Source organism: Ambystoma mexicanum, chromosome 1q, assembly GCF_040938575.1.
Source record: "Ambystoma mexicanum isolate Mex_15411 chromosome 1q, UKY_AmexF1_1, whole genome shotgun sequence".
In the NCBI taxonomy this organism is placed as follows: Eukaryota; Metazoa; Chordata; class Amphibia; order Caudata; family Ambystomatidae; genus Ambystoma; species Ambystoma mexicanum.
The window spans coordinates 593,275,063-593,292,659 of NC_090922.1; the positions used below are offsets into that span (position 1 = coordinate 593,275,063).

Here is a 17,597-nt window from a genome sequence, read left to right on the forward strand (position 1 = left end):
AGGAGAGAGTGGGCTGCTTTTTCAACATCCTGGGGGAGGAGCCCCATCTCTGGGGCCCAAAAGAAAATCTCACGCCTGCCTCCCAGAAGCCCTAGACCTTATGTAAACGAGGGGAGTCCTCAGGCAAAGGCAGACTCTGCCTGCCTTTTGGCCAATGTCACATGGCCTGCGGTCTGGAGAAATTTGCATACCCACAATCCCCTGCCAGGTTTCATGACTTTGGATGGGATTGCTTGCAAATAAAGTCATTCTGCCACGGGTTCGGAGCCCGATAGCATTCTCCATTCGCTTCATCTCAAAAAGCGTCATCGTGTGCACTGCTTCACTAAGTCACCCTGAGCTAGTGAGGTGTTGCATTTTTTGCGGCCGCAGTCGGGGCCACTAGAGCGCATACTCTGGTTTCTCTTCAAACCGAATAAATCTTTCGCCTTTTACTAAAGATTTCCGTGGAGAGGAACATTAAAGAGTTTCACTCAATTTTTTGAAGCCCTGCCAAGTGCAGGGTTACCTATGCTGGTTAAAAAAAAAAAAGAAACAGAGCAAATGAAAGCGCAAAGCCTGCTTTTCAGCTGTTGGCTTGCACCCCCCAGCTGTCAGTCAGCCTTTGCAGGGGTCCTCGCAGCACAGCCAGGCTGATGCCTTGCAGTGGTAGCCAGAGGGGGGAGCCTTTAGCTAATGCTTGCTGCTGTCGCCACCTGCTGGTGAGCCAGCAGAGGCTGGCTCCAAGCTAGCATCCAGGAGGATATGGCCCCAGTGGGCAGGGGTTTGGGCCCGGGCCCCGATCGCCTGACAAACGCCTGACAAACGCCGTCCTTTGCCCGGCGGGCTTTGCCCTGGCAGGCAAAAGAACCTGGCAGCCCAGGAGGCCCAGCACCCGTGCAAGACAGGGTGAGGGCGGAAAATGACCCCTGTGTCCTGAGAAAGGAGAGAGCGGGCTGCTTTTTCAACATCCTGGGGGAGGAGCCCCATCTCTGGGGCCCAAAAGAAAATCTCACGCCTGCCTCCCAGAAGCCCTAGACCTTATGTAAACGAGGGGAGTCCTCAGGCAAAGGCAGACTCTGCCTGCCTTTTGGCCAATGTCACATGGCCTGCGGTCTGGAGAAATTTGCATACCCACAATCCCCTGCCAGGTTTCATGACTTTGGATGGGATTGCTTGCAAATAAAGTCATTCTGCCACGGGTTCGGAGCCCGATAGCATTCTCCATTCGCTTCATCTCAAAAAGCGTCATCGTGTGCACTGCTTCACTAAGTCACCCTGAGCTAGTGAGGTGTTGCATTTTTTGCGGCCGCAGTCGGGGCCACTAGAGCGCATACTCTGGTTTCTCTTCAAACCGAATAAATCTTTCGCCTTTTACTAAAGATTTCCGTGGAGAGGAACATTAAAGAGTTTCACTCAATTTTTTGAAGCCCTGCCAAGTGCAGGGTTACCTATGCTGGTTAAAAAAAAAAAGAAACAGAGCAAATGAAAGCGCAAAGCCTGCTTTTCAGCTGTTGGCTTGCACCCCCCAGCTGTCAGTCAGCCTTTGCAGGGGTCCTCGCAGCACAGCCAGGCTGATGCCTTGCAGTGGTAGCCAGTGGGGGGAGCCTTTAGCTAATGCTTGCTGCTGTCGCCACCTGCTGGTGAGCCAGCAGAGGCTGGCTCCAAGCTAGCATCCAGGAGGATATGGCCCCAGTGGGCAGGGGTTTGGGCCCGGGCCCCGATCGGCTGACGAACGCCTGACAAACGCCGTCCTTTGCCCGCTGGCAGCCCAGGAGGCCCAGCACCCGTGCAAGACAGGGTGAGGGCGGAAAATGACCCCTGTGTCCTGAGAAAGGAGAGAGCGGGCTGCTTCTTCAACATCCTGGGGGAGGAGCCCCATCTCTGGGGCCCAAAAGAAAATCTCACGCCTGCCTCCCAGAAGCCCTAGACCTTATGTAAACGAGGGGAGTCCTCAAGCAAAAGCAGACTCTGCCTGCCTTTTGGCCAATGTCACATGGCCTGCGGTCTGGAGAAATTTGCATACCCACAATCCCCTGCCAGGTTTCATGACTTTGGATGGGATTGCTTGCAAATAAAGTCATTCTGCCACGGGTTCGGAGCCCGATAGCATTCTCCATTCGCTTCATCTCAAAAAGCGTCATCGTGTGCACTGCTTCACTAAGTCACCCTGAGCTAGTGAGGTGTTGCATTTTTTGCGGCCGCAGTCGGGGCCACTAGAGCGCATACTCTGGTTTCTCTTCAAACCGAATAAATCTTTCGCCTTTTACTAAAGATTTCCGTGGAGAGGAACATTAAAGAGTTTCACTCAATTTTTTGAAGCCCTGCCAAGTGCAGGGTTACCTATGCTGGTTAAAAAAAAAAAAGAAACAGAGCAAATGAAAGCGCAAAGCCTGCTTTTCAGCTGTTGGCTTGCACCCCCCAGCTGTCAGTCAGCCTTTGCAGGGGTCCTCGCAGCACAGCCAGGCTGATGCCTTGCAGTGGTAGCCAGAGGGGGGAGCCTTTAGCTAATGCTTGCTGCTGTCGCCACCTGCTGGTGAGCCAGCAGAGGCTGGCTCCAAGCTAGCATCCAGGAGGATATGGCCCCAGTGGGCAGGGGTTTGGGCCCGGGCCCCGATCGGCTGACAAACGCCTGACAAACGCCGTCCTTTGCCCGGCGGGCTTTGCCCTGGCGGGCAAAAGAACCTGGCAGCCCAGGAGGCCCAGCACCCGTGCAAGACAGGGTGAGGGCGGAAAATGACCCCTGTGTCCTGAGAAAGGAGAGAGCGGGCTGCTTTTTCAACATCCTGGGGGAGGAGCCCCATCTCTGGGGCCCAAAAGAAAATCTCACGCCTGCCTCCCAGAAGCCCTAGACCTTATGTAAACGAGGGGAGTCCTCAGGCAAAGGCAGACTCTGCCTGCCTTTTGGCCAATGTCACATGGCCTGCGGTCTGGAGAAATTTGCATACCCACAATCCCCTGCCAGGTTTCATGACTTTGGATGGGATTGCTTGCAAATAAAGTCATTCTGCCACGGGTTCGGAGCCCGATAGCATTCTCCATTCGCTTCATCTCAAAAAGCGTCATCGTGTGCACTGCTTCACTAAGTCACCCTGAGCTAGTGAGGTGTTGCATTTTTTGCGGCCGCAGTCGGGGCCACTAGAGCGCATACTCTGGTTTCTCTTCAAACCGAATAAATCTTTCGCCTTTTACTAAAGATTTCCGTGGAGAGGAACATTAAAGAGTTTCACTCAATTTTTTGAAGCCCTGCCAAGTGCAGGGTTACCTATGCTGGTTAAAAAAAAAAAAGAAACAGAGCAAATGAAAGCGCAAAGCCTGCTTTTCAGCTGTTGGCTTGCACCCCCCAGCTGTCAGTCAGCCTTTGCAGGGGTCCTCGCAGCACAGCCAGGCTGATGCCTTGCAGTGGTAGCCAGAGGGGGGAGCCTTTAGCTAATGCTTGCTGCTGTCGCCACCTGCTGGTGAGCCAGCAGAGGCTGGCTCCAAGCTAGCATCCAGGAGGATATGGCCCCAGTGGGCAGGGGTTTGGGCCCGGGCCCCGATCGCCTGACAAACGCCTGACAAACGCCGTCCTTTGCCCGGCGGGCTTTGCCCTGGCGGGCAAAAGAACCTGGCAGCCCAGGAGGCCCAGCACCCGTGCAAGACAGGGTGAGGGCGGAAAATGACCCCTGTGTCCTGAGAAAGGAGAGAGCGGGCTGCTTTTTCAACATCCTGGGGGAGGAGCCCCATCTCTGGGGCCCAAAAGAAAATCTCACGCCTGCCTCCCAGAAGCCCTAGACCTTATGTAAACGAGGGGAGTCCTCAGGCAAAGGCAGACTCTGCCTGCCTTTTGGCCAATGTCACATGGCCTGCGGTCTGGAGAAATTTGCATACCCACAATCCCCTGCCAGGTTTCATGACTTTGGATGGGATTGCTTGCAAATAAAGTCATTCTGCCACGGGTTCGGAGCCCGATAGCATTCTCCATTCGCTTCATCTCAAAAAGCGTCATCGTGTGCACTGCTTCACTAAGTCACCCTGAGCTAGTGAGGTGTTGCATTTTTTGCGGCCGCAGTCGGGGCCACTAGAGCGCATACTCTGGTTTCTCTTCAAACCGAATAAATCTTTCGCCTTTTACTAAAGATTTCCGTGGAGAGGAACATTAAAGAGTTTCACTCAATTTTTTGAAGCCCTGCCAAGTGCAGGGTTACCTATGCTGGTTAAAAAGAAACAGAGCAAATGAAAGCGCAAAGCCTGCTTTTCAGCTGTTGGCTTGCACCCCCCAGCTGTCAGTCAGCCTTTGCAGGGGTCCTCGCAGCACAGCCAGGCTGATGCCTTGCAGTGGTAGCCAGAGGGGGGAGCCTTTAGCTAATGCTTGCTGCTGTCGCCACCTGCTGGTGAGCCAGCAGAGGCTGGCTCCAAGCTAGCATCCAGGAGGATATGGCCCCAGTGGGCAGGGGTTTGGGCCCGGGCCCCGATCGGCTGACGAACGCCTGACAAACGCCGTCCTTTGCCCGCTGGCAGCCCAGGAGGCCCAGCACCCGTGCAAGACGGGGTGAGGGCGGAAAATGACCCCTGTGTCCTGAGAAAGGAGAGAGCGGGCTGCTTCTTCAACATCCTGGGGGAGGAGCCCCATCTCTGGGGCCCAAAAGAAAATCTCACGCCTGCCTCCCAGAAGCCCTAGACCTTATGTAAACGAGGGGAGTCCTCAGGCAAAGGCAGACTCTGCCTGCCTTTTGGCCAATGTCACATGGCCTGCGGTCTGGAGAAATTTGCATACCCACAATCCCCTGCCAGGTTTCATGACTTTGGATGGGATTGCTTGCAAATAAAGTCATTCTGCCACGGGTTCGGAGCCCGATAGCATTCTCCATTCGCTTCATCTCAAAAAGCGTCATCGTGTGCACTGCTTCACTAAGTCACCCTGAGCTAGTGAGGTGTTGCATTTTTTGCGGCCGCAGTCGGGGCCACTAGAGCGCATACTCTGGTTTCTCTTCAAACCGAATAAATCTTTCGCTGAAGATTTCCGTGGAGAAGAGCTGTCTGGCGAGGAGGAGGAGCTGCTGCAGTCTAGGGGGCCTGCATTGTGCAGTGCCCCCTTCTTTCCGGTTCGAGAAGCCTCTATCATCATGACCTCTCTGCTGAGACCTGGGACCAGAAGACATCATGTTGTTCGCTTTTGTTTGATGGGAGCCTCGGACCTGTCTTTTATGACGAGACTGGACTTCAGCCGGATCATTATCCAGAAGACGCTAGGAGTGACCCCTGCAGAGCTGAATTGCTTGGTAAAGCTGCCTGGAAAGAATGAAAACTTTGATGTGAGTTTCAAGGATGCTGCCTGTTTGCAGAACTTCTGGAGGAAGTATGAAGAAGCTAAGGGAATGGACCCTATGCGCAGATTTACTGTGGAGCCCTTGTCTGACCGTGAAGTGAAGGTGGTGACTGTGCAATTCTACAACGAATCCATCTCAGAGCATGACATTGAAACCTGGCTGAAGAGACATTGCACTGTGGTCTCTGCATGCAGAAGAGTGCTGGATGACGACACCATATGGACTGGAGCAAGAAAATGGCTGGTTAAGTTGCAAGCTGATCCGCAAGGTGTCCATGGAGTGCGTCATCTTCCGAGCATTGTGATGTTGGGCAACAACCGAGGTGATGTCATGTATCACGGAATGCCAAAGCTCTGCAGGAACTGCGGGGAAATGGGCCACCTAGCAGTGGCATGCCAGAAGGTGCAATGTAAGAACTGCGGCGCTGACCATGAAACTAACCGTTGCAAACTTCAGAGAGCATGTTTTCTGTGCGGTGAGAGGGGTCATGTGTACAATACGTGCCCGTTATCATATGCGAACATTATGAAAAAGAAAACCCAGCCTCAGGAAGAAGAAGGAAGGGTGGAAGAGGAAGAGCATTGTGACTCTATTGAGGTGGACGCTCCAGAGGAATACAGCTCTGAGAAAGAAATGCAACTTTTGGTACAAGACGTCAGCGATGATGAAATAGAAGTTGTGCCTGATACAAGGGCTGGCAGGCTTCCAGCATGGAATAAGCGTAAACTTTTGGACCAAGTAGGTGAACAAGGTTTACATAAGAAACAAGCTATGGCACTACAAACCCTGACTTCTGGTAGTGAATCGCTGATATCGGAAGCCTCGGGGAAACCTGCTGCTTCTAGCAGTGAATTTGAAGTGGAGCCACCCTCTGGTCTGGGGATCTCAGACTTGTCTTTGGAGTTGGTAAAGGAGTGTGAGCCAGGCTCAGCCCGGAGCAATAAGGAAGATAATGTTCCAGAGTCGAGTGAGGTGTTCAAATCAGGAGAGACACAGAATATTGATGAAGGGGTTGCAGAGACACCTTTTTCAACGCCTCTACTGCTGTATGAAAGTACAGATGAAGCTACCTCTTATCCTCATGAGCAAGCCCTTTTGGTGCGAGATGGTGTGCAACAGGAAGAGTGTGGTACATTGGATGTGGGAGTGCAACTGAAGGATTTGCCGGTTTTGAGCTCTGAAGGAGACCCTTTAGTGAGCCTCCCGAAACCAAGACGGAGGGGTAGTGAAAGGAAGAAAGATCGCCTCAAAAATGCCATTAATGATGGATAAGTTTTTTTTGTGGTCCACATTGTTATCCTTGATGGCTTTGACAGTTTCATCGGTCAATGTGCGCAGTATGTGTTCAGTGCAGAAACAGCGTGCTGTTTTTGGTGGTCTAAAGGGGGTCAAATCTGATGTCCTCTTCTTACAAGAATGTGGGATCCCTTTTATGAGAAATTACAAGTACTTGAAAGATCAATGGACTGCTGGCAACTCTTATTGGTCGGGGTCAAATGTAGAAAGAGCTGCAGGAGTGGGGATCCTTATGACTGGACACGATTTTGAGGTCATTTCTGTCATGGAGGCTGAACCTGGACGCCTTTTGTGTGTTGATGCTGACTTGCATGACTGTAAGTTGAGACTCATTAATGTGTATGCTCCTACTACGTGTCACGGCAGGAAATCGCTTTTTGCAAGACTGCGCGTATTGCTAGTGACAGACAGGCATGTTGTTTTAGGTGGTGATTTTAACTGCATCATGAGACCTCTGGATAGTAGAAGAGGTATACTGGATGAATCGAGTAGAGTGTTGAAAGGCCTGTTGAAAGATACATCTCTTGTAGACACGGGTCTCACGCTGAAACGTGGTAGAGCAGATTACACATGGTTTAATGCTTCTGGCTCTTCTTTTGCCAGACTGGATTATTTGTTTACTTCAAGGGCAGTTAAACCGTTAACCTTTGTTTTAACACCTGTTTTTTTTTCGGATCACAAAAGACTGGATTTGACTGTTGAACTTCCAGGGGTTCAGCCTAAGGGTCCTGGGAAGTGGAAATTGAATTGTTCCTTGCTTGATGATGTTACGGTGACGTCAAGTTTCACTAATCGTTATAGAGAATGGCAGAGTTTGAAGGTGTGCTTCAGTACATTGGGTGAATGGTGGGATATGGTGAAACATCGTGCTAGGGGTTTCTTTATGGCAGTAGGGAGGAGGGTGGCCGGGGAAAAGAAGAAGAGAATTGTGGGTTTGCAAAGAAGGCTGCAGAATCTAGTCCACTTACAGGATATGGGTTTTCCTGTACAAGAGGATGTGCAGCTGGTGAAAGATGTGCTACAAGAGGATTATGGAGAAGAGGAAAAGAAAGTTGTTTTCCAAAGTCGACTTCAGCATTTGGATGAAAATGAAACCTGTAGCAGGTATTTCTTTAAGAAGTTGGGGAAGAAGAAAGAAAGAATGTCTGCTATTAAGGACGCTGTTGGGAATGTGGTGACTGATCAGGCACGATTGAGAGCTACTGTTAGAGATTTCTATGAGGCACTTTATGAAGAGCAAGAGGTGGATGTGGATGTTGGTGATGGGTTTTTACATTATTTAGATAGGCCTTTGACAGACACACAACTGCAAGCCCTTGAAGGTGGCCTAACACTGGATGAAGTTGAGAGGTCTGTTTTCTCTTTTCAGTTAGGGAAGTCTCCTGGATCTGATGGGTTGCCTATTGAGTTTTTTAGGGTTTTTTGGGATCTGGTGAAGGCTGATATGGTAGAGGTGTTTGCAGAATGTCTGAGAGATAAAACATTGAGTGAGAGTATGAGAGATGGGGTGATTTCTTTGCTTTACAAGAATAAAGGAGAGAGAATTGATCTAAAAAATTGGAGGCCTATCACTCTCCTTAATGCTGATTATAAGGTCTTAGCAAAGGTTTTGATGTTTCGTCTTCAGAAGGTGATTGGTGCTTTGGTACATCCAGGTCAAGGGTGTGGTGTTCCTACAAGGTCTGTCACAGACAATCTACTCATTTTGAGAGACGTATGTTTTTACGCTAAAGAAAGGAATTTTCCATTGACCATTGTGAGCTTTGATCAGGAAAAAGCATATGATCGTGTTAATCACAAGTATATGTGGCGTGTCTTGCGAGCGATGGGAATGAGCGACATTTTTGTTGGTTGGCTGAAAGTGTTTTATGCAGACATGGTAAGTAGAGTTATGGTGAACGGCTTTGCCTCAGACCCATTAGCTGTAAGATCTGGGGTAAGACAGGGATGCCCCCTGTCAGCGTTGTTATACGTACTGTGCTTAGAACCTTTTTTGAGAGCAGTAAGAAGTAATCAGCGTATTGCTGGTTGTTTTGTTCCGGGTGGAGGGCAGGTAGAAGTAAAAGCATTGGCATACATGGACGATGTGTCCATTGTGTGCAGCGACACGCCATCGGTTTTGGAGGCCATGAAGGTGGCAAATAGCTATGGGCAGGCTTCAGGCTCTAAGATTAATGCAGACAAGAGTGAGGCTTTTTGCATTGGCCCATGGCGGGACACAAGTATCATTCGGAATGTGGTGAGTGTGCGAGTGGATCAGGTGAAGGTGTTGGGTATAATTTTTGATAGGAATGTTAGTGGAATTAAGAGTTGGTTGGAGGTAGTGGGGAAAGTTAAACGAAAATTGGATATGTGGTCAAGTCGACAACTCACCATGTCTGGGAAGATTTTGATTTTGAAATCTATTATTTTACCCACGTTATTGTTTGTTGCAAATGTGTTCCCCCCGGACAGGACGACATGCAAGGCTGTAAATCGTTTGATGTTTGTGTTTTTTTGGGGTAGTAAGGTGGAGAGGGCCTCAAGGGTGGTTTTGATGTTGCCTGTTGAGAAGGGAGGGAAGGGGGTTCCTGATTTTCTTTTCACTGCTATGTCAATGTTTGTGGCACGCATTGTGAAGGAGATTGTTTCCCTTTCTTCACCCTATGGTTTTTTTGCTAGGTTTTATTTTGGGAGGTTTATGAGAAGGATGGGTATGCTCACTCACACAAATACTGTCCCATTCTCGTGGGATTGCCCAATGCTGTACAAAAAAGCTTATGATTTCATTGTGAAATTCAAACTACATGATCTACCACTCGAACTTTGGAATGCGAAAGCTATTTCATGTTTTGTTCTGGACTCTGTCCCAGTTCAACTGGTTTCATCGTTCTCTGCCCCAATTTCACGTACAATTTGGGGTAACCTGTCCAGTAAACAATTGTCCAACGGGCAGAAAGACGTGGCATGGATGGTGGTTCGGGAATGTTTACCTTGCAGGGCTTTTATGTTCAGGCGACGTCTGTCCATGGTAAACCACTGTTCCAGGGCGGGCTGCACGGGGGTTGAAACACCTAAGCACATTCTGGTGGAGTGTGATTTTGCAATCCAGGCTTGGAAAAGAGTTTCCATTTTTTTGGCCAAGTTTATGGATGTGTCTAATATGAACGAAGCAGATGTGTTGTACGGACCTAGGCATCACAGTGTGGGGGTTAAAGACCGCTGTGCTTGGCAGATCATCAGTGCGGTGAAGGAGGTGTTGTGGATCCTGAGGTGTCAACATCTGTGGCACAAATGTGATTGTGCTGTTGATAATTTTGTTCGTTTACTGGTTTCACGGATCAGAGACTGTATTTTGCTGGAAGCCAGAAATGGAGACGAGACAAAAGTTTTCTCAAAATGGGACATTAACTCCATCGATGATGTTTTCCTTTGAATGTGATTTGTTGTGTTTTTTTAAATTTCTGATTATGTATGTTTTTGTAAAAGTTTGTGATTGATATGAATTTTTTCACTGTATGGCTTGAATGTTAAAACCAAAATAAATAACATTTTACTAAAGATTTCCGTGGAGAGGAACATTAAAGAGTTTCACTCAATTTTTTGAAGCCCTGCCAAGTGCAGGGTTACCTATGCTGGTTAAAAAAAAAAAGAAACAGAGCAAATGAAAGCGCAAAGCCTGCTTTTCAGCTGTTGGCTTGCACCCCCCAGCTGTCAGTCAGCCTTTGCAGGGGTCCTTGCAGCACAGCCAGGCTGATGCCTTGCAGTGGTAGCCAGAGGGGGGAGCCTTTAGCTAATGCTTGCTGCTGTCGCCACCTGCTGGTGAGCCAGCAGAGGCTGGCTCCAAGCTAGCATCCAGGAGGATATGGCCCCAGTGGGCAGGGGTTTGGGCCCCGATCGCCTGACGAACGCCTGACAAACGCCGTCCTTTGCCCGGCGGGCTTTGCCCTGGCGGGCAAAAGAACCTGGCAGCCCAGGAGGCCCAGCACCCGTGCAAGACAGGGTGAGGGCGGAAAATGACCCCTGTGTCCTGAGAAAGGAGAGAGCGGGCTGCTTTTTCAACATCCTGGGGGAGGAGCCCCATCTCTGGGGCCCAAAAGAAAATCTCACGCCTGCCTCCCAGAAGCCCTAGACCTTATGTAAACGAGGGGAGTCCTCAGGCAAAGGCAGACTCTGCCTGCCTTTTGGCCAATGTCACATGGCCTGCGGTCTGGAGAAATTTGCATACCCACAATCCCCTGCCAGGTTTCATGACTTTGGATGGGATTGCTTGCAAATAAAGTCATTCTGCCACGGGTTCGGAGCCCGATAGCATTCTCCATTCGCTTCATCTCAAAAAGCGTCATCGTGTGCACTGCTTCACTAAGTCACCCTGAGCTAGTGAGGTGTTGCATTTTTTGCGGCCGCAGTCGGGGCCACTAGAGCGCATACTCTGGTTTCTCTTCAAACCGAATAAATCTTTCGCCTTTTACTAAAGATTTCCGTGGAGAGGAACATTAAAGAGTTTCACTCAATTTTTTGAAGCCCTGCCAAGTGCAGGGTAACCTATGCTGGTTAAAAAAAAAAAAGAAACAGAGCAAATGAAAGCGCAAAGCCTGCTTTTCAGCTGTTGGCTTGCACCCCCCAGCTGTCAGTCAGCCTTTGCAGGGGTCCTCGCAGCACAGCCAGGCTGATGCCTTGCAGTGGTAGCCAGAGGGGGGAGCCTTTAGCTAATGCTTGCTGCTGTCGCCACCTGCTGGTGAGCCAGCAGAGGCTGGCTCCAAGCTAGCATCCAGGAGGATATGGCCCCAGTGGGCAGGGGTTTGGGCCCGGGCCCCGATCGCCTGACAAACGCCTGACAAACGCCGTCCTTTGCCCGGCGGGCTTTGCCCTGGCGGGCAAAAGAACCTGGCAGCCCAGGAGGCCCAGCACCCGTGCAAGACAGGGTGAGGGCGGAAAATGACCCCTGTGTCCTGAGAAAGGAGAGAGCGGGCTGCTTTTTCAACATCCTGGGGGAGGAGCCCCATCTCTGGGGCCCAAAAGAAAATCTCACGCCTGCCTCCCAGAAGCCCTAGACCTTATGTAAACGAGGGGAGTCCTCAGGCAAAGGCAGACTCTGCCTGCCTTTTGGCCAATGTCACATGGCCTGCGGTCTGGAGAAATTTGCATACCCACAATCCCCTGCCAGGTTTCATGACTTTGGATGGGATTGCTTGCAAATAAAGTCATTCTGCCACGGGTTCGGAGCCCGATAGCATTCTCCATTCGCTTCATCTCAAAAAGCGTCATCGTGTGCACTGCTTCACTAAGTCACCCTGAGCTAGTGAGGTGTTGCATTTTTTGCGGCCGCAGTCGGGGCCACTAGAGCGCATACTCTGGTTTCTCTTCAAACCGAATAAATCTTTCGCCTTTTACTAAAGATTTCCGTGGAGAGGAACATTAAAGAGTTTCACTCAATTTTTTGAAGCCCTGCCAAGTGCAGGGTTACCTATGCTGGTTAAAAAAAAAAAGAAACAGAGCAAATGAAAGCGCAAAGCCTGCTTTTCAGCTGTTGGCTTGCACCCCCCAGCTGTCAGTCAGCCTTTGCAGGGGTCCTTGCAGCACAGCCAGGCTGATGCCTTGCAGTGGTAGCCAGAGGGGGGAGCCTTTAGCTAATGCTTGCTGCTGTCGCCACCTGCTGGTGAGCCAGCAGAGGCTGGCTCCAAGCTAGCATCCAGGAGGATATGGCCCCAGTGGGCAGGGGTTTGGGCCCGGGCCCCGATCGGCTGACGAACGCCTGACAAACGCCGTCCTTTGCCCGCTGGCAGCCCAGGAGGCCCAGCACCCGTGCAAGACAGGGTGAGGGCGGAAAATGACCCCTGTGTCCTGAGAAAGGAGAGAGCGGGCTGCTTCTTCAACATCCTGGGGGAGGAGCCCCATCTCTGGGGCCCAAAAGAAAATCTCACGCCTGCCTCCCAGAAGCCCTAGACCTTATGTAAACGAGGGGAGTCCTCAAGCAAAAGCAGACTCTGCCTGCCTTTTGGCCAATGTCACATGGCCTGCGGTCTGGAGAAATTTGCATACCCACAATCCCCTGCCAGGTTTCATGACTTTGGATGGGATTGCTTGCAAATAAAGTCATTCTGCCACGGGTTCGGAGCCCGATAGCATTCTCCATTCGCTTCATCTCAAAAAGCGTCATCGTGTGCACTGCTTCACTAAGTCACCCTGAGCTAGTGAGGTGTTGCATTTTTTGCGGCCGCAGTCGGGGCCACTAGAGCGCATACTCTGGTTTCTCTTCAAACCGAATAAATCTTTCGCCTTTTACTAAAGATTTCCGTGGAGAGGAACATTAAAGAGTTTCACTCAATTTTTTGAAGCCCTGCCAAGTGCAGGGTTACCTATGCTGGTTAAAAAGAAACAGAGCAAATGAAAGCGCAAAGCCTGCTTTTCAGCTGTTGGCTTGCACCCCCCAGCTGTCAGTCAGCCTTTGCAGGGGTCCTCGCAGCACAGCCAGGCTGATGCCTTGCAGTGGTAGCCAGAGGGGGGAGCCTTTAGCTAATGCTTGCTGCTGTCGCCACCTGCTGGTGAGCCAGCAGAGGCTGGCTCCAAGCTAGCATCCAGGAGGATATGGCCCCAGTGGGCAGGGGTTTGGGCCCGGGCCCCGATCGGCTGACGAACGCCTGACAAACGCCGTCCTTTGCCCGCTGGCAGCCCAGGAGGCCCAGCACCCGTGCAAGACAGGGTGAGGGCGGAAAATGACCCCTGTGTCCTGAGAAAGGAGAGAGCGGGCTGCTTTTTCAACATCCTGGGGGAGGAGCCCCATCTCTGGGGCCCAAAAGAAAATCTCACGCCTGCCTCCCAGAAGCCCTAGACCTTATGTAAACGAGGGGAGTCCTCAGGCAAAGGCAGACTCTGCCTGCCTTTTGGCCAATGTCACATGGCCTGCGGTCTGGAGAAATTTGCATACCCAAATCCCCTGCCAGGTTTCATGACTTTGGATGGGATTGCTTGCAAATAAAGTCATTCTGCCACGGGTTCGGAGCCCGATAGCATTCTCCATTCGCTTCATCTCAAAAAGCGTCATCGTGTGCACTGCTTCACTAAGTCACCCTGAGCTAGTGAGGTGTTGCATTTTTTGCGGCCGCAGTCGGGGCCACTAGAGCGCATACTCTGGTTTCTCTTCAAACCGAATAAATCTTTCGCCTTTTACTAAAGATTTCCGTGGAGAGGAACATTAAAGAGTTTCACTCAATTTTTTGAAGCCCTGCCAAGTGCAGGGTTACCTATGCTGGTTAAAAAGAAACAGAGCAAATGAAAGCGCAAAGCCTGCTTTTCAGCTGTTGGCTTGCACCCCCCAGCTGTCAGTCAGCCTTTGCAGGGGTCCTCGCAGCACAGCCAGGCTGATGCCTTGCAGTGGTAGCCAGAGGGGGGAGCCTTTAGCTAATGCTTGCTGCTGTCGCCACCTGCTGGTGAGCCAGCAGAGGCTGGCTCCAAGCTAGCATCCAGGAGGATATGGCCCCAGTGGGCAGGGGTTTGGGCCCGGGCCCCGATCGGCTGACGAACGCCTGACAAACGCCGTCCTTTGCCCGCTGGCAGCCCAGGAGGCCCAGCACCCGTGCAAGACAGGGTGAGGGCGGAAAATGACCCCTGTGTCCTGAGAAAGGAGAGAGCGGGCTGCTTTTTCAACATCCTGGGGGAGGAGCCCCATCTCTGGGGCCCAAAAGAAAATCTCACGCCTGCCTCCCAGAAGCCCTAGACCTTATGTAAACGAGGGGAGTCCTCAGGCAAAGGCAGACTCTGCCTGCCTTTTGGCCAATGTCACATGGCCTGCGGTCTGGAGAAATTTGCATACCCACAATCCCCTGCCAGGTTTCATGACTTTGGATGGGATTGCTTGCAAATAAAGTCATTCTGCCACGGGTTCGGAGCCCGATAGCATTCTCCATTCGCTTCATCTCAAAAAGCGTCATCGTGTGCACTGCTTCACTAAGTCACCCTGAGCTAGTGAGGTGTTGCATTTTTTGCGGCCGCAGTCGGGGCCACTAGAGCGCATACTCTGGTTTCTCTTCAAACCGAATAAATCTTTCGCCTTTTACTAAAGATTTCCGTGGAGAGGAACATTAAAGAGTTTCACTCAATTTTTTGAAGCCCTGCCAAGTGCAGGGTTACCTATGCTGGTTAAAAAAAAAAAAGAAACAGAGCAAATGAAAGCGCAAAGCCTGCTTTTCAGCTGTTGGCTTGCACCCCCCAGCTGTCAGTCAGCCTTTGCAGGGGTCCTCGCAGCACAGCCAGGCTGATGCCTTGCAGTGGTAGCCAGAGGGGGGAGCCTTTAGCTAATGCTTGCTGCTGTCGCCACCTGCTGGTGAGCCAGCAGAGGCTGGCTCCAAGCTAGCATCCAGGAGGATATGGCCCCAGTGGGCAGGGGTTTGGGCCCGGGCCCCGATCGCCTGACAAACGCCTGACAAACGCCGTCCTTTGCCCGGCGGGCTTTGCCCTGGCGGGCAAAAGAACCTGGCAGCCCAGGAGGCCCAGCACCCGTGCAAGACAGGGTGAGGGCGGAAAATGACCCCTGTGTCCTGAGAAAGGAGAGAGCGGGCTGCTTTTTCAACATCCTGGGGGAGGAGCCCCATCTCTGGGGCCCAAAAGAAAATCTCACGCCTGCCTCCCAGAAGCCCTAGACCTTATGTAAACGAGGGGAGTCCTCAGGCAAAGGCAGACTCTGCCTGCCTTTTGGCCAATGTCACATGGCCTGCGGTCTGGAGAAATTTGCATACCCACAATCCCCTGCCAGGTTTCATGACTTTGGATGGGATTGCTTGCAAATAAAGTCATTCTGCCACGGGTTCGGAGCCCGATAGCATTCTCCATTCGCTTCATCTCAAAAAGCGTCATCGTGTGCACTGCTTCACTAAGTCACCCTGAGCTAGTGAGGTGTTGCATTTTTTGCGGCCGCAGTCGGGGCCACTAGAGCGCATACTCTGGTTTCTCTTCAAACCGAATAAATCTTTCGCCTTTTACTAAAGATTTCCGTGGAGAGGAACATTAAAGAGTTTCACTCAATTTTTTGAAGCCCTGCCAAGTGCAGGGTTACCTATGCTGGTTAAAAAAAAAAAGAAACAGAGCAAATGAAAGCGCAAAGCCTGCTTTTCAGCTGTTGGCTTGCACCCCCCAGCTGTCAGTCAGCCTTTGCAGGGGTCCTTGCAGCACAGCCAGGCTGATGCCTTGCAGTGGTAGCCAGAGGGGGGAGCCTTTAGCTAATGCTTGCTGCTGTCGCCACCTGCTGGTGAGCCAGCAGAGGCTGGCTCCAAGCTAGCATCCAGGAGGATATGGCCCCAGTGGGCAGGGGTTTGGGCCCGGGCCCCGATCGGCTGACGAACGCCTGACAAACGCCGTCCTTTGCCCGCTGGCAGCCCAGGAGGCCCAGCACCCGTGCAAGACAGGGTGAGGGCGGAAAATGACCCCTGTGTCCTGAGAAAGGAGAGAGCGGGCTGCTTCTTCAACATCCTGGGGGAGGAGCCCCATCTCTGGGGCCCAAAAGAAAATCTCACGCCTGCCTCCCAGAAGCCCTAGACCTTATGTAAACGAGGGGAGTCCTCAAGCAAAAGCAGACTCTGCCTGCCTTTTGGCCAATGTCACATGGCCTGCGGTCTGGAGAAATTTGCATACCCACAATCCCCTGCCAGGTTTCATGACTTTGGATGGGATTGCTTGCAAATAAAGTCATTCTGCCACGGGTTCGGAGCCCGATAGCATTCTCCATTCGCTTCATCTCAAAAAGCGTCATCGTGTGCACTGCTTCACTAAGTCACCCTGAGCTAGTGAGGTGTTGCATTTTTTGCGGCCGCAGTCGGGGCCACTAGAGCGCATACTCTGGTTTCTCTTCAAACCGAATAAATCTTTCGCCTTTTACTAAAGATTTCCGTGGAGAGGAACATTAAAGAGTTTCACTCAATTTTTTGAAGCCCTGCCAAGTGCAGGGTTACCTATGCTGGTTAAAAAGAAACAGAGCAAATGAAAGCGCAAAGCCTGCTTTTCAGCTGTTGGCTTGCACCCCCCAGCTGTCAGTCAGCCTTTGCAGGGGTCCTCGCAGCACAGCCAGGCTGATGCCTTGCAGTGGTAGCCAGAGGGGGGAGCCTTTAGCTAATGCTTGCTGCTGTCGCCACCTGCTGGTGAGCCAGCAGAGGCTGGCTCCAAGCTAGCATCCAGGAGGATATGGCCCCAGTGGGCAGGGGTTTGGGCCCGGGCCCCGATCGGCTGACGAACGCCTGACAAACGCCGTCCTTTGCCCGCTGGCAGCCCAGGAGGCCCAGCACCCGTGCAAGACAGGGTGAGGGCGGAAAATGACCCCTGTGTCCTGAGAAAGGAGAGAGCGGGCTGCTTTTTCAACATCCTGGGGGAGGAGCCCCATCTCTGGGGCCCAAAAGAAAATCTCACGCCTGCCTCCCAGAAGCCCTAGACCTTATGTAAACGAGGGGAGTCCTCAGGCAAAGGCAGACTCTGCCTGCCTTTTGGCCAATGTCACATGGCCTGCGGTCTGGAGAAATTTGCATACCCAAATCCCCTGCCAGGTTTCATGACTTTGGATGGGATTGCTTGCAAATAAAGTCATTCTGCCACGGGTTCGGAGCCCGATAGCATTCTCCATTCGCTTCATCTCAAAAAGCGTCATCGTGTGCACTGCTTCACTAAGTCACCCTGAGCTAGTGAGGTGTTGCATTTTTTGCGGCCGCAGTCGGGGCCACTAGAGCGCATACTCTGGTTTCTCTTCAAACCGAATAAATCTTTCGCCTTTTACTAAAGATTTCCGTGGAGAGGAACATTAAAGAGTTTCACTCAATTTTTTGAAGCCCTGCCAAGTGCAGGGTTACCTATGCTGGTTAAAAAGAAACAGAGCAAATGAAAGCGCAAAGCCTGCTTTTCAGCTGTTGGCTTGCACCCCCCAGCTGTCAGTCAGCCTTTGCAGGGGTCCTCGCAGCACAGCCAGGCTGATGCCTTGCAGTGGTAGCCAGAGGGGGGAGCCTTTAGCTAATGCTTGCTGCTGTCGCCACCTGCTGGTGAGCCAGCAGAGGCTGG

General features: G+C 51.6%; 13 non-coding genes across 13 annotated transcripts; all 13 read left to right on the top strand.

Moving 5' to 3' along the window:
• Positions 1–390: 390 nt before the first annotated feature.
• On the top strand, positions 391–506 carry LOC138564684 (U5 spliceosomal RNA). Its single transcript, XR_011300620.1, has one exon. It is a non-coding gene; the product is annotated as a U5 spliceosomal RNA (small nuclear RNA).
• Positions 507–1,312: 806 nt separating this feature from the next.
• On the top strand, positions 1,313–1,428 carry LOC138564685 (U5 spliceosomal RNA). Its single transcript, XR_011300621.1, has one exon. It is a non-coding gene; the product is annotated as a U5 spliceosomal RNA (small nuclear RNA).
• Positions 1,429–2,204: 776 nt separating this feature from the next.
• On the top strand, positions 2,205–2,320 carry LOC138564686 (U5 spliceosomal RNA). Its single transcript, XR_011300622.1, has one exon. It is a non-coding gene; the product is annotated as a U5 spliceosomal RNA (small nuclear RNA).
• Positions 2,321–3,126: 806 nt separating this feature from the next.
• On the top strand, positions 3,127–3,242 carry LOC138564687 (U5 spliceosomal RNA). Its single transcript, XR_011300623.1, has one exon. It is a non-coding gene; the product is annotated as a U5 spliceosomal RNA (small nuclear RNA).
• Positions 3,243–4,048: 806 nt separating this feature from the next.
• LOC138564688 (U5 spliceosomal RNA) lies at positions 4,049–4,164 on the top strand. Its single transcript, XR_011300624.1, has one exon. It is a non-coding gene; the product is annotated as a U5 spliceosomal RNA (small nuclear RNA).
• Positions 4,165–10,990: 6,826 nt separating this feature from the next.
• LOC138564953 (U5 spliceosomal RNA) lies at positions 10,991–11,106 on the top strand. The gene has a single exon (XR_011300878.1). It is a non-coding gene; the product is annotated as a U5 spliceosomal RNA (small nuclear RNA).
• An 806-nt stretch (positions 11,107–11,912) lies between these two features.
• LOC138564689 (U5 spliceosomal RNA) lies at positions 11,913–12,028 on the top strand. Its single transcript, XR_011300625.1, has one exon. It is a non-coding gene; the product is annotated as a U5 spliceosomal RNA (small nuclear RNA).
• Positions 12,029–12,804: 776 nt separating this feature from the next.
• LOC138564690 (U5 spliceosomal RNA) lies at positions 12,805–12,920 on the top strand. Its single transcript, XR_011300626.1, has one exon. It is a non-coding gene; the product is annotated as a U5 spliceosomal RNA (small nuclear RNA).
• Positions 12,921–13,689: 769 nt separating this feature from the next.
• LOC138564692 (U5 spliceosomal RNA) lies at positions 13,690–13,805 on the top strand. Its single transcript, XR_011300627.1, has one exon. It is a non-coding gene; the product is annotated as a U5 spliceosomal RNA (small nuclear RNA).
• Positions 13,806–14,575: 770 nt separating this feature from the next.
• On the top strand, positions 14,576–14,691 carry LOC138564693 (U5 spliceosomal RNA). Its single transcript, XR_011300628.1, has one exon. It is a non-coding gene; the product is annotated as a U5 spliceosomal RNA (small nuclear RNA).
• An 806-nt stretch (positions 14,692–15,497) lies between these two features.
• On the top strand, positions 15,498–15,613 carry LOC138564694 (U5 spliceosomal RNA). The gene has a single exon (XR_011300629.1). It is a non-coding gene; the product is annotated as a U5 spliceosomal RNA (small nuclear RNA).
• Positions 15,614–16,389: 776 nt separating this feature from the next.
• LOC138564695 (U5 spliceosomal RNA) lies at positions 16,390–16,505 on the top strand. The gene has a single exon (XR_011300630.1). It is a non-coding gene; the product is annotated as a U5 spliceosomal RNA (small nuclear RNA).
• A 769-nt stretch (positions 16,506–17,274) lies between these two features.
• Positions 17,275–17,390, top strand: LOC138564696 (U5 spliceosomal RNA). Its single transcript, XR_011300631.1, has one exon. It is a non-coding gene; the product is annotated as a U5 spliceosomal RNA (small nuclear RNA).
• Positions 17,391–17,597: the final 207 nt, after the last annotated feature.